This window comes from Entelurus aequoreus, linkage group LG07, assembly GCF_033978785.1.
Source record: "Entelurus aequoreus isolate RoL-2023_Sb linkage group LG07, RoL_Eaeq_v1.1, whole genome shotgun sequence".
Taxonomy (NCBI): Eukaryota; Metazoa; Chordata; class Actinopteri; order Syngnathiformes; family Syngnathidae; genus Entelurus; species Entelurus aequoreus.
Window position 1 is genome coordinate 68215726 of NC_084737.1, and position 15269 is coordinate 68230994.

Consider the following 15269-nt stretch of genomic DNA (forward strand, 5'->3'; position numbering starts at 1 on the left):
ATTTTGAAAGTGAAGCGCTGTGAATACTTTCCGAATACACTGTATGCGAAGAAATGGGCTGCAGTTCTGTAGATGGTATATCGAGTCTGGCGATGGAAAGGGGGTGTTCCAAGTACAGTTAGTTATCAACCAATTACCCCAAAACTAATTGATATTATGGGAATTGACTGCTAGATTCATTTTCAGGAGCAGAAAACAAACATAGAACAGTAGAAGCACTTAAGTCCCATCTTAAAACTCATTTGCATACGCTAGACTCTAAATAGACCCCCCTTTTAGACAAGTTCATCTGCCGTCTCTTTTCCGCTCTGACCCCTTCTCCTGCGTGGAGAGGTTATTAGGTGATGTGGATAATGCATATATTTTTAAGAGTTCTTTCTTTATTTATAGTCATAATATTATCCTGTGTGTACACTTTGATCCTGTATCTTATGTCCGCAAGTAAACTCTTGTGATTTACCTTGAAGGCGTTGCAATGTGTATTGGGTGTATGATGTACTCCCTTTTTACCTTATCTGTATTAGAAGAATGAGGCTGTATTCCTTTCTGGGCGGGGTGGGAGCTGTTTTCGTACTAAATAAGCTGTCTCTTTCCGTTTGATTTTTAGACTGCTTCTAGATGCCGCTATTAACGCACTGTAAGACTGGTCTCCTAAAGCTTTAGTAAAACTTGATAATATTCCTATTAAAAAAAAAAAACAGTGACCACAGATGTTCAAAGTGGGGGTGGACCACTCATCTGTGCATCAGTTGGGGACGTCTCTGCGCTGCTGACTTGTCTCCACTCAAGGTGATCCCCTGCTGGCCTCACTATGGACTGGACTCTCACACTATTAACTAGATCCACTCGACGTCCATTGCACCGGTCTCCCCCCACATCTGCGGTCCCCTCCAAGGTTTCTCATTGTATCCCATTGGGTCGAGTTTTTTCTTGCCCTGATGTGGGATCTGAGCCGAGGATGTCGTTGTGGCTTGTGTAGCCCTTTGAGACACTCGTGATTAAGGGCTATATAAATAAACTTTGATTGATCGATTGACATCAGGAACTTGTGAGTAGGGATGATGTTCGAAATCGGTTCTCCCGGTTGTTCGATAAGAAAAGAACCGATTCCATGGACTCAAATCCCTTTTTGAGAACCGGTTCCCGTTATCGAGGCCACTATAGTAAAGAAAAAGAGTTGGTTCTTTATTCGAATCCCTGGGAACGAATACCTTCTCACGTACAGGAAATGCCCTGTGGGACCTGCAATGTTATGCCCATTTGATTGTAGACTCTTACTGACACATTGTGGCGATATGAAAATACTACGCGTCATTAGTTTGGGCACTTCCGGGTTGAGACAATTGAGAAGTAGACAAGTTGTGTTAGCTCTTACAAGCCTTGGAAAAGATAAGTCTGTAAGTAAACTGTTTAACTTGTTTATGTAACTCAATATTAAGGTGGAAAGTGTTTAAGTTTGATACTAAGATGTTTATTGAAAAACGATTTTTGTGCACTGTTTTAATGGATGTTTTGAGGACTTAAAATGGCTGCCAGTCGTGTATTTCTACCATCGAAATAGTTTCAACACTCAGAAGTATTTGTTTGATGATAGTACTGTATATTTGTGTGAAGCTAATATTTACATATTGTGTATTACATTTCAGTATGTTAATTGAATCACATAGCTTATACATTTGTCATTGTGTGTATTTCAGTAAAAAAAAACAAAAAAAAACAGTCCAGTACAAGACAAAAGTAAAGATAGGAAAAGACAAAGCAAGATCAACAACAATAAAGAGCCTACATGGATTAATCTGCTTTGGATTGTTTGTTAGCTGTCTGCCAAGCTGTATAACCTCAACACGTATAGTGAGGGCAGAACAGGCAATATGCAATTATTGCCAGGCTTCGCTCTCATGTAAGGGGGGAAGAATTGTTGATTGATGACTGTGGTGTTCTTAGTGTCATAGTGTGTGTAGTTAGTATGTTCCAATAGCAGCAGAAGTGCACTTTTTGGAGAGCTGTATTATTTTAAGTTTTGTGCCCAAGGGACTGATTTTATTTAACACTATATTATTATTTATACACCTATAGCAGGGGTCGGCAACCTTTACCACTCAAAGAGCCATTTTGGCAAGTTTCACAAATTAAAGAAAGTAATGGGAGCCACAAAAAATTTTTTTAAATGAAAAACACTGCATACAAAGCTTAAATGCTTTGTGCTATGTTAACCAGGGGTCTCCGACACACGCACCGGCACGCACTTTAATGTGGAAATTTGATGTTAGTGCAGCCCGCGAGTTTTGAACTAATGGCGCTTGATAGCGTCATACTTGCCAACCCTCTCACTTTTCCCGGGAGACTCCCGAATATCAGAGCGTGATGACACTGCATTTGGCGCCCTCTACAGTCTGCCCTAACAGTCTACCTGCTCGACCACACGTAGAATGCAATTTCAGCTTGCTCACGTAAGTGACAGCAAGGCGTACTAACTCAGCAGCCACACATCTTACACTGACGGTACCAATACCCAGAATCCCATGCAGCCCTAACTCTTCCGCTCAACCAACGCACGGAGAGGGGGGGGGGGGGGGGGGGGGGGGTTGATGTATGGGGGGATTTGGTGGTAGCGGGGGTGTATAATGTAGACCGGAAGAGTTAGGGCTGCATGGGATTCTGGGTAATGGTTGTGTTGTGTTTATGTTGTGTTACGGTGGGATGTTCTCCAGAAATGTGTTTTTCATTCTTTTTTGGTGTGGGTTCACAGTGTGGCGCATATTTGTAACGTAACAATGTTAAAGTTGTTTGATACGGCTACCGTCAGTGTAAGCTGTGTGGCTGATGAGTAAGTATGCTTTGCTGTCTCCTGTGTGTGCAAGTAATAACAACATGCAACATGTGGCTGGACTGGCACGCTGTATGTAAATGCTATACTGCAGTGCAATTAGGGCACGCCCTTTATTTAGTAATTAGAGTGTAAATAGGATTATTTTTTCCCTGGGAGTAATTTATGAGAGACACTGACATCCATCAATCTCCTGGGAAAATCGGGGGGGTCGGCATGTATGTAGCTGAGCCGCATTAGAGTGGTCAAGGAGCCGCATGCGGCTCCGGAGCCGCGGGTTGCCGACCCCTGACCTATAGTGATCACAGAGACAGGTTGTTTTTGTGTTACTGTATATATTTGTTTTTCTGAAAAATCCCACTTAATATACTTTGGGTAACAACAGTCAATATTTTTTTTTTTTTAGGGGTGTAACAGTCCATATTTATTTTTATTTATTTTTTTCTTATAAAATAAAAGTGAGCTTTTGTTAAACCAAATATTGTGTTTTTTTCCGTATACAACAACCTATCTGGATTCGATAAGAGAATCGATGAGGAATCGGTTCGATAAGAGGATTCGATAATGGGCTCAAACTCGATAATTTCTTATCAAACAGCATCCCTACTTGTGAGTGAGATTTTGGTCATCCGAACACTATGGGCCCTTTATGGTAAATGCCATGTTGTTGAGAAAACAACATGGTGTGCACATGACAACTTGAAGCAAGATAGAAAATGCATGGGTGGAAATGGTTTACATATGTGTCACGAGTGAGGCACATCAGCAGTGCATGTGCATGTGCATGTACCATTAATAATTGAAACAACTCATGTGCGCACGCACGCACACACACACACACGCACGGACAAACACACAAGCGTGAATTCTGGCAGGGACTCAAGGAGGATGGCGTCTTGATTTGGACAAGATCAAATGACGGTCCATGTGCTGTGCTCACGCTTGTCCTCGCTCCACCACGCCGTAACAAAGTGCTTCCCCCCCAGGAAGTCAGCCGGTCATTAAATAAGCAACAAATTGAAAAGATGAAAGCGCGGCCACTGTTTACGTCTGCCATGTCAACAAAAGGCGAAGGGGATACAAAAACTAAAATCCTATTCTGAAGGCTTTATTATGCATGCTGTTCATTTCCTCCTGCTGACTGACGGTTGCTGGGATATCTTTGAACATCTCAGACAAGACAACAAATCATTCTCCTGGACTTATGAGATACTTTGTGCGTACATGCGCTCACTCCCTCCTCGTTCTCTTTTTCACGGACCGCAATCACGGCCCTCTCAGCCACCCACGTGTTGTAAACTGTAATTACGGACTTGAGTAAGTGGGGCTGTGTCGTTAGAGCGGAACACTAAAGAACAATGTAGACCTAATCCACTGTAATTTGCCCGTCCACCGTGACGCTGCTGAAGGGTTAGTGGAGCGAGTGAGGCTTCTGCAAGGCGCATTACCTGCCGCAAAACCAGGTTCATTTCAAGCCGATGTTGGTATGACTAGTTTGAGGACTGATTGGGGGTTTTTTCAGCTTCATTTTTTTTTCATTGCCTACAGCCAAATTGTCTATAAATTGTTGAGTTGAGTTGAGTTTGAGTTTATTTGGAACATGCATGCACACAACATGATACATCACAATTCCCAGTTTCTCTATTCAACATGTTCGAAAAGGAGTAGGAAGAAGCAGAGCTTATTTAATCCTACCCCTTTTCCTTTACATAGCAGTTGCTAAAACTTTTGTTCACTTCCTGTTCTCAATGTATTCACAATATACTCCATAAGTAATCACAATAAAAATAAATAAATAATAATTGGTGAAGTAAGTTATATTTCATATGGTGAGATGAGTAAGATTATCTTGAAAATGAATGGATGGATGAGATAAATTCAGAATGTTTATCACGGTTCTTCTTCTTTGTACTTTGTAAACACTTTAAGTTGGAAGAGTTTCTTGAAGTGGATCATATTAGTACATTGTTTGATTTCTTTGCTTAATCCAGGGGTGTCCAAACGTTTTCCAATGAGGGCTAAACACGGAAAAATTAAAGCATGCGGGGCCATTTTGATATTTTTCATTTTCAAACCATAACGAAATATATGGATTTTTTTGATTTTTTTACCTTTATGGCTCCCGGGGACCATAAAGGGTCTAAGTCATTAAAATGTTAAAAACAAGTCAAATTATTATTTATTTATTTTTATTTAACGCTTACAGTAAATCTCTACAGTATATCAACTTCAGGTTGGTATAAAGTTAAAAAAAAAAAAAAAAGGTTTTATGCCTTTTCTGTCAAAGAGAACTTTGTTTTTTTATAATAAAACTGAAATATGCAGTATTTCCCCCACTGCCCAAAACATTCAGAAAGCAATGTTTGATGTGAAGTACTTAGAGCCTTAAAACTATCAATAATGCAAGACACCATTGATTTTAATTCATTATAATTTTTTAGTAATTATAGTGAAAAGATAAATAAAATCCCATTAAATATAGTTGGGATCCAAAAAGTGCCCCACTCATAAAGTGATACATTTTGATGTTATTTTTTTTACTTTCAACACTTAAGTTACGAGATCAACTTCATATATATCTGGTCGATTTTACGTTTGAACTATTATTTTGTTTGTTTTATGCTCTTTTGTCAAAGAAAATGTTGATGTTTTTGTATGGCAACCACACAATATTTTGTGCAATATTTTCCACATAAAACATTTTAAAGTGAAATATTTGAAATAATTGGAGCCCTGAATAGGTCAATAATTCATTATAACATTGATTTTTTTTTTTTTTTTTGAGCAATGGCAATAAAAGAAAAAGAAAGATAGACAAAAGAAAAAAACAGCCTGCATGGCAGCTATGTGTCAACATTGCAACTTTTTCTAGTTAGATTTCATCTCATTCCACTTTTTTTTAAATGTTTTTTTTATTTTTGCAATAGCATTTCCAGAATGTGTGGCGGGCCGGTAAACAATTAGCTGCGGGCCGCCAATGGCCCCCGGGCGGCACTTTGGACACCCCTGGCTTAATCCATTCCATAATTTAATTCCACATACTGATATACTGAAGGTCTTAAGTGGTGTACGTGCGTACAAATGTTTTAAATTACATTTTTCTCTAAGATTATATTTGTCCTCTTTTGTTGACAAGAATTGTTGTATATTCTTGGGTAGCAGATTATAGTTTGCTTCGTGTATAGCTATTTGCAAATTCACTATGTCGTGTAATTTCAGTATTTTTGATTACAAAAATAAAGGGTTTGTATGTTCTCTATATCCAACATTATGTATTATTCTAACTGATCTTTTTTGTAACACCGTTAATGAATGAAGTGTACTTTTGTAGTTATTTCCCCATATTTCTACACAATAACTCAGATATGGTAACACTAGCGAGCAGTAGAGAATATGGAGTGATTTTTGGTCTAAAACATGTTTTGTTTTATTCATTATTGACGTGTTTCTTGCTACTTTATGTTGTATATTTTTTACATGAAACTTCCGGTTCAATTTATCATCAATCATTATGAATAATTGTAATAAATACCCAATTATTGATAGATTGCGTTAAGATTGAATCCTATCAAGATGTTCTCCAGTATTATTTGTGTTAACTAAAAGCTTATTTTATGAGAATGTTACACACATCAAGAGTTTGTTTTGTTGAATTAAGTATTGCCTGAATCGATAATTACAAATATTTTATCTGAATATAATAAAATCCAACAAAAAAAAAACAACAACTTGTAATACAAATGTAATTGACAAAAAATACTTCATTATTATATTTTATTAGATATTTCTATTTATTTTACACGTATATCTATTGTTTGTATACACAGTATTTGTGTTTGTGTTGTTATATTATATACCATTCCTATCTTTAACAAATTAAAATCATGACTTAAGTGGTGAACTGCAGCTAGGATGCAGATTTTAATAAATCATAGTGTCCGGTCCTACCACGAACAAATTGTCTTTGTGTATTTCCTGTTACTAAAAAAATAATCTGGCCGCATATCCTAAAGCAGGCCTGGACAATTATTTTGACTCAGGGGGCCAAATTTAGAGAAAAAAAATGTGTCTGGGGGCCGGTATATGTATACACACATATATATACAGTATAAATATATATACATATTCACACATATGTATACACACGCGCACACACACACACACACACACATACACACACACACACACACACACACACACACACACACACACACACACACACACACACACACACACACACACACACACACACATATGTAAACTGTGAAAATCTGCTGTACAGTTTGTGTGCTTGGGTCCTATTTTTTGGAACACTAATACAAAACCTCACAATAATGTCTGATTCATTTAATGCTAAAAACGTTATGACAGACCGCCGGAATAGAATTTTTATTTGTTTTACTGAATGAGACACCCAAAATGCACATGAAAATAAAGAATGTGGGATTTACAATATTAACTATGAACGATAAAACACTGAATATTGACAACATATGAACATCACACCCACTCTCGATCGACATATTTTACAATTAAGCGAAACATAACAAAAATGCAACAAACAGCGAAATATGAACGCGAAGGGTTAAAAAAAAAACACCTACAATCTGATACATCTGATATATCACTAAGCTTTAGAACTTTTTTGTAAAAATCTCCCTCCGCGTCTGTCCCTGACACCCGCATTTCAGGCTGGCCGCTCTGGAAACACTCTGTGGAAACGCTCCCCACCCACACTGCTTGGTGCCTCGTCTGAGCTGCTGTGACTTACATTACCATAGCAACTAATTAGATTACCATAGTAACTAGTATATCATGCAAAATCGCAGATTCCAACCATTGAAATACTTTGCATAGTTCAACACTTACGGTCATATGAGAACATCACTGCACATCATAATGGCAGCTACAGTTTCCATCTTAAAGATCGAAAACAGTTATTTGGGAATGTTTGGCGGGCCAGATTGAAAAGCTTAAGGGGCCATGTGGCCCCCGGGCCTTAATTTGCCCAGGTCTGTCCTAAAGTATCGCAAGTAAAACATCAGTAGAAGAAAACGCAAAAAAGAATACTAGCGGCTTTTTCCTTCTTTTTTTTCTCGTTTTTGAGGGACGGGTCTGTTTTACTTTCACCGTTTTTCCGGAGGTTATAACCCAGTCTTTCTCTCATGGAGGGTACTGATTTATGGGATCGCATATGGCTCTAGTCTTTTCATTTTTTTCTATCCAAACTCCAACAAAAAACATCTATCTTCAAAGTCAGAATCATCGAAACAATCGCTGCAAATCACACTCCACTCTCTTGGTCCGTCCCATTTTGCACAAGTCAATTTGACTCCAGAGATTCACTCTTTCCTCATTTTTGGAGAAATTGCTAGATAACTAACTGTATTTGAAACGCCCCCTTTCCACCGACAGACAGTGTGGATGAAGACATATAAAACTATTATTTGGTCACAATGGTCCTTGATTACTTCAAAACTGATACAGTTAACATTATGAACAAACAAATAAAATAATCACCATTTCCTCATGTTTTTTCAGCATTTCCCCAAGCATCTTGAGAAAAACATCAGTAGAAGAGGATGCAAAATATCTTATTTTTCTCTCGTTTTTGAGCGCTAGATCTTATCTTCTGTTTTTCCATAGGTTCCAAATCAGTCCTTTTCCCCTCGAGGGTGCTCCTGATTTTTTGGATCACATTAGGCTTGAGTCTTCATTATTTTTACATCCAAGATGCTACCCAAACAAATACTGTGCAATATAAAATTGCCTCCAGTCTTCTGTAGGTGACCACAGCAGGCTGAGGCAAGCCTGCCTACATTTTGGAGCTATAAGTGGGCGTTTCAAAATGCGATGAAACTCATTAGAAAACAAGCCTAAAATCACAACTGTGTCTATTTTGGGGGGAATTTTCCCCGAAGACATAATGTTTATGTCCAGAACTATGAAATAAGTGCCAATGTTGTCAGCATTAGAGAGGCCCTTTGAGTAGTAACCTGTACAAGATTGGGATTGAAATGGTTTGAAAGCATCGCATGTAAACATCATTTAAAAAAAATAAAAATAAATAAACAGGAGCTGATAGTAGTTTAATTTTTCTTGCTCGATATACTGTATGTTCATAGAAAGACAAATAAAAAAACATGAGGAAAAAGCTAAAGTACTATGTGAACAATTGACACTGTTATAGGGGAACTGCACTTTTTTTTACATTTTGACTAACATTCACAATCCTTATGTAAGACAAAAACACATGTTTTTCTTTTTAATGCATTCTAAATAGTAAATAAATGCGAGCAAAAGTCCTCTTACAATGGAGCCCAATTAATTTTACGAACGCATCACAACTAGGGGTGTGGGAAAAAATCAATTCAAATTCGAATTGTGATTCTCACGTTGTGCGATTCAGAATTGATTCTCACTTTTAAAAAATCGATTTTTTTTAATTTATTTAAAAAAATATATATATATATTTTTTTTCAAATTAATCAATCCAACAAAACAATACACAGCAATACCATAACAATGCAATCAAATTCCAAAACCAAACCCGACCCAGCAACACTCAGAACTGCAATAAACAGAGCAATTGAGAGGAGACACAAACACGACACAGAACAAACCAAAAGTAGTGAAACAAAAATTAATATTAACAACAGTATCAATATTAGTTACAATTTCAACATAGCAGTGATTAAAAATCCTTCATTGACATTATCATTAGACATTTATTAAAAAAAAATTAAAAAAGAACAATAGTGTCACAGTGGCTTACACTTGCATCACATCTCATAAGCTTGACAACACACTGTGTCCAATATTTTCACAAAGATAAAATAAGTCATATTTTTGGTTCATTTAATAGTTAAAACAAATTTACATTATTTTATTCAGTTGATAAAACATTGTCCTTTACAATTATAAAAGCTTTTTACAAAAATCTACTACTCTGCTTGCATGTCAGCAGACTGGGATAGATCCTGCTGAAATCCTATGTATTGAATGAATAGAGAATCGTTTTGAATCGGGAAAAAAATCGTTTTTGAATCGAAAATCTTGTTGAATTGAAAAAAAATAGATTTTGAATCGAATCGTGACCCCAAGAATCGATATTGAATCGAATCGTGGGACACCCAAAGATTCACAGCCCTAATCACAACGTTCACTCCTTCCTTCAACAACACCACTGATTACTACTCACTGCAGACTTCATGAGAGCCAACAAACCAAATAAAACATCACTTACTGTACAAGGTCTGCTGTCATTAGGATGCCGACTCTTAGGACGTTCATATATCCCCATTTAGATAAAAAATGAGTCATTATCCTTGCAAAGAAAAAAGGGGGGTGGAACCTAAGGTATTTTCATGTCCTTTTTGCCATTTTCGGGTCTAATTTAGATGCCAAAGTTGACAAACTTGTCGGATTATGTCCTCATCCTTCTACTATCAAGTTGAGAGGCATGATTTATGATCTAGAACAGTGTTTTTTAACCTGGGTTCGATCGAACCCTAGGTGTTTGGTGAGTCGGGCTCAGGGGTTCGGCGGAGGTCAAGACACACCCGACTCATCGTGTAAATAAAAACTTCTCCCTATTGGTGTATTACGGATACGGCAACAGCAGAAGTCAGACTGATTTGCAGGTGTGTAATTTGTTGTGAGTTTATGCACTGTGTTGGTTTTGTTCTTTGAACAAGGTGATGTTCATGCACGGTTCATTTTGTGCACCAGTAAAAAAACATGGTAACACTTTAGTATGGGGAACATCCATCCATCCATCCATTTTCTACCGCTTGTCCCGTTCGGGGTCGCGGGGGGTGCTGGAGCCTATCTCAGCTGCATTCGGGCGGAAGGCGGTGTACACTCTGGACAAGTCGCCACCTCATCGCAGGGCCAACACAGATAGACAGACAACATTCACACTCACATTCACACACTAGGGCCAATTTAGTGTTGCCAATCAACCTATCCCCAAGTGCATGTCTTTGGACATATTCACCATTAATTAGTTGCTTATTAGTAACATATTGGCTCTTAACTAGTCATTATTAAGTACTTATTAATGCCTTATTCGGCATGGCCTTATTATAACCCTAACCCTAACCCTGGCCCTAACCAAATAACTCTAAATTAAGTATGTGTTACTTAGAATATGTTCCCCATACTAAAGTGTTACCAAAAACATATAACTTTGTCTTGAATTTGAAAAAAAAAAAAAGTTTTATTTTTCACTAAAGAACGGTGCGGTGAATGCGCATATGAAACTGGTGGGGTTCGGTACCTCCAACAAGGTTAAGAACCACTGATCTAGAATAAACTTTCATGAGCTCCGAGGTGAGAAAGCAGCTCACCAGCTGATGCTGTCAATACAGCAGCAACAAGCAAGTTAACTCTAAAAATAGTCTGCGTTAGCGCTTATAATAACAACACCACTAATACTTGGTTAATATTCAAGCCACGCGATGTAAATGGAGTAGTGTTGGCGCTTTTTGGATGGTTATTTAGAGGGCTTTATAAAGGACCTCTCATTGACACCATGGTAATCAGACTTTTATTTACGGGTTAGAATGCATTTTTAAAAAATACACACGTCTTCTTGTCTCTCATACTGATTGTGAATGATAGGCAAAGTTCCAAAAAAAGTGCAGTTCCTTTTTAAAATGTAACATCTGTTAGTTCAGCGTAGGCATCAACCACTTGGCAAGTGCGCCAAAATCCAAATGCACACCGAGTTAGAAATATATGATTTATCGGTCAGCCCGTTTCGAAACATCCCCCCGGTGATATTGATCAAAAACGATCCCAGATGAATTAATGTTGGGGGCTTTCTGCGACGGATTCCATTCCTGACGTCAGGCCCATTACTCTTTCAATTTGCTCGGCCACGGCTGCCTTTTGCCACAGATAACAAATACGGTCATTTCCTTGCTAATTCAAATCCAGCCCGGGGGGGGTTTGGCAATTCTTCCCGGGCCGCCACCAGGCACCTAAACTGCAGACTGTGACATGAGGCCCCAGAAGGCAATGATGAGAAATGGCACACAGGCGCCGGCTTTTGTCGCCGATTCCTTCATTATGTGGCTCGGCCGCCGTTACGCCTTAAACTACTTTACTTTACAATTCAAGGCCAAAACAGGACACCACACAAGTACTCTTCGGCCCTGACGGAGCGTACGGACTCATGAAGCTAAAGATCACACTCTTATAACCGTTATAAAACCCCATGACAATACTGACAGGCCATGACTCAATAACCCTGCTCGAGGTATTAATGATGGTTTGTTGCTAGTATAAATGATGGAACATTTTCTGGTCTATTAGGCCTGAGAAAAATGACGGTCGGCATGAACATGAAGCATGGATTTCCAATATGAGTAATAGTGTGACTGGTGTCGACTGCATGGAGGAGTTCCCATGCCATTAATTCAATGTTGCCATCTCTGTCGCCAATACTACACTGACATTTGGGATCACAGTGACTACCACTGTTTCAAGTGTGTGTGTGTGTGTGTGTGTGTGTGTGTGTGTGTGTGTGTGTGTGTGCGTGTGTTCGGGCCTGACCATTTGACATAATAGGATTTTGTGTTGTTACAGCAACTGCAATCAGGTGTATTGCTATCCCACAAGGGCCCAATTGTCCTGAAAATAGTCTTAAGCAGCCCATTGTGGGACCCTCATCTGCTACTGTGGCAACAAATCTATTATAGGCGGCAAAAAAGGACCGCTCCGGTAACTAATCACAGGAGTGTGATTAGACAGCTGCAGTGTACACATCGCCTTGGACATTGTGGTAGTGCTTCAAAAGCAGATTCTGCAGGCGTCTTGTGGAACTCGCCTCCATTTCTGCAGTCCAATTTGCTTTAATGACTTGTTAACGTGAGTGGCTCCTGCTCCGGAGAGTGATGCTCAGGATGAAAGACAAAAATAACAAACCGTGTGTTTTTCGGAGACTTCGGCATGATATCTGGAATACAATCTGATAGTGTGTTTAGTGACAAAAATACAACAGCAATACAAGCAAAGTCTGTTTTATGTGAAAAACAACAAATTAACAGAAAATGTATTTGTATTCGGGTACTAAAATTCAAAGTTCACCAGCACCCCCGCGACCCCGAGAAGGACAAGCGGTAGAAAATGGATGGATAGATGGAATTTAGATCAAATGCTATTTGTTGCGATATCAGAGTTGATATCTACTATTCCCTGTGCCACGTGTGTGTGTGTTTAGGCCTAATATAATTGTTGTAATGCAGTAATAATGTATTTTTGGGGGAATTTCACCAATCATTCACAATCCGTATGTGAGACAAGAACACACTTGTTGTTCTCTTTTATTCACAAAACCCAAAACGGGTGAAGTTGGCACGTTGTGTAAATTGTAAATAAAAACAGAATACAACGATTTGCAAATCCTTTTCAACTTATATTCAATTAAATAGACTGCAAGATATTTAATGTTCGAACTGAGAAACATATTTTTTTTTGCAAATAATCAACACATTGCAAAAAAGTTGGCACAGGGGCATTTTTACCACTGTGTTACATGGCCTTTCCTTTTAACAACACTTAGTTAACGTTTGGGAACTGAGGAGACCAATTTTTTAAGCTTTTCAGGTGGAATTCTTTCCCATTCTTGTTTGATGTACAGCTTAAGTTGTTCAACAGTCCGGGGTCTCCGTTGTGGTATTTTAGGCTTCATATTGCGCCACACATGTTCAATGGGAGACCGGTCTGGACTACAGGCAGGCCAGTCTCGTACCCGCACTCTTTTACTACGAAGCCACACTGTTGTAACACCTGCAGAATGCGGCTTGGCATTGTCTTGCTGAAATAAGCAGTATGTACCTTTCAGCATTAATGGTGCCTTCACAGATGTGTAAGGTACCCATGTCTTGGGCACTATTACACTCCCATACCATCACAGATGCTGGCTTTTCAACTTTGCGCCTACAGCAGTCCGAATAGTCCTTTTCCTCTTTGGTCCGGAGGACACGACGTCCACAGTTTCTAAAAACTATTTGAAATGTGGACTCGTCAGACCACAGAACACTTTTCCATTTTGCATCAGTTAATCTTAGATGAGCTCAGGCCCTGCGAAGCCGGCGGCGTTTCTGGGTGTTGTTGATAGATGGCTTTTGCTTTGCATAGCAGAGTTTTAACATGCACTTCCAGATGTAGCGACAAACTGTAGTTAGTGACAGTGGTTTTGTGAAGTGTTCCTAAACCCATGTGGTGATATCCTTTACATACTGATGTCGCTTTTTGATGCAGTACCGCCTGAGGAATCGAAGGTCACAGGCATTGCCGCTTACGTGCAGTGATTTCTCCAGATTCTCTGAGCCTTTTAAAGTTAAAGTACCACTGATAGTCACACACACACTAGGTGTGGTGAAATTACCCTCTGCATTTGACCCATCCCCTTGTTCCACCCCCTGGGAGGTGAGGGGAGCAATGAGCTGCAGCGGTGCTTTTGATGATATTACGGACCGTAGATGGTGAAATCCCTAAATTGCTTGCAATAGCTCGTTGAGAAATGTTGTTCTTAAACTGTTCGACTATTTGCTCACGCATTTAATCACAAAGTGGTGACCCTCGCCCCATCCTTGTTTGTGAATGACTGAGCATTTCATGGAAGCTGCTTTTAAACCCAATTATGGCACCCACCTGTTCCCAATTAGCCTATTCACCTGTGGGATGTTGCAAATAAGTGTTTGATGAGCATTCCTCAACTTTCTCAGTCTTTTTTTGCCACTTGATCCAGCTTTTTTGAAACATGTTGCAGGCATCAAATTCTAAATCAGCTTATATTTGCAAAAAATAACAAAGTTTCTGAGTTCAAACGTTAAATAACTTGTCTTTGCAGTCTATTCAATTGAATATAGGTAGAAAAAGATTTGCAAATCATTGTATGCTGTTTTTATTTACGATTTACACAACGTGCCAACTTCACTGGTTTTGGGTTTTGTACATTCTAAATACTGAAAAAGTGCTCACAAAAGGCGACTAACAATACAGATAATGGTGATATTTTGCCTATAAATCCCTCTAAAAAAACTTCCTAAAACGTTTTATATGCATGCTGTATGTCCTGTATGGATGTAATAACAGACACAATCATAAAAACATGTCATATTTAAATTTTTGGGGTAATTTTAAGCATTGCATGCACTTCTGTCCAAGGTGCATTGATTTCACAGAGTGCACAGCAATAAACGCTACTTCAGTCAACAATTACTACTACTAATGTTGGCAGATTTTGCGGGAGCCAGCAACGACTGCTTTGGGGAAAATTATGATCTTCAGCTTTTTTTGCTTGAATATACGGAGGATGAGCTTCTAGTGTTAGACGCTGGGTGCTAAGCAAATTTAGCCCTGGAAAAAGTGAAACACTAAACGAGGGGTCCCTAAACTGTGGCCCATGGTCCGGATTCAGCTCGTCGGC

The 15269-nt window shown here is 38.9% G+C and overlaps 2 protein-coding genes across 2 annotated transcripts in view; one reads left to right on the forward strand and one right to left on the reverse strand.

Annotated features, from left to right (window-relative positions):
* The window catches only part of dffa (DNA fragmentation factor, alpha polypeptide), a 64053-nt gene that overhangs the window by 48162 nt on the left and 622 nt on the right, over positions 1-15269 (forward strand). The window lies entirely within an intron of this gene.
* The window catches only part of masp2 (MBL associated serine protease 2), a 61862-nt gene that overhangs the window by 25687 nt on the left and 20906 nt on the right, over positions 1-15269 (reverse strand). The window lies entirely within an intron of this gene.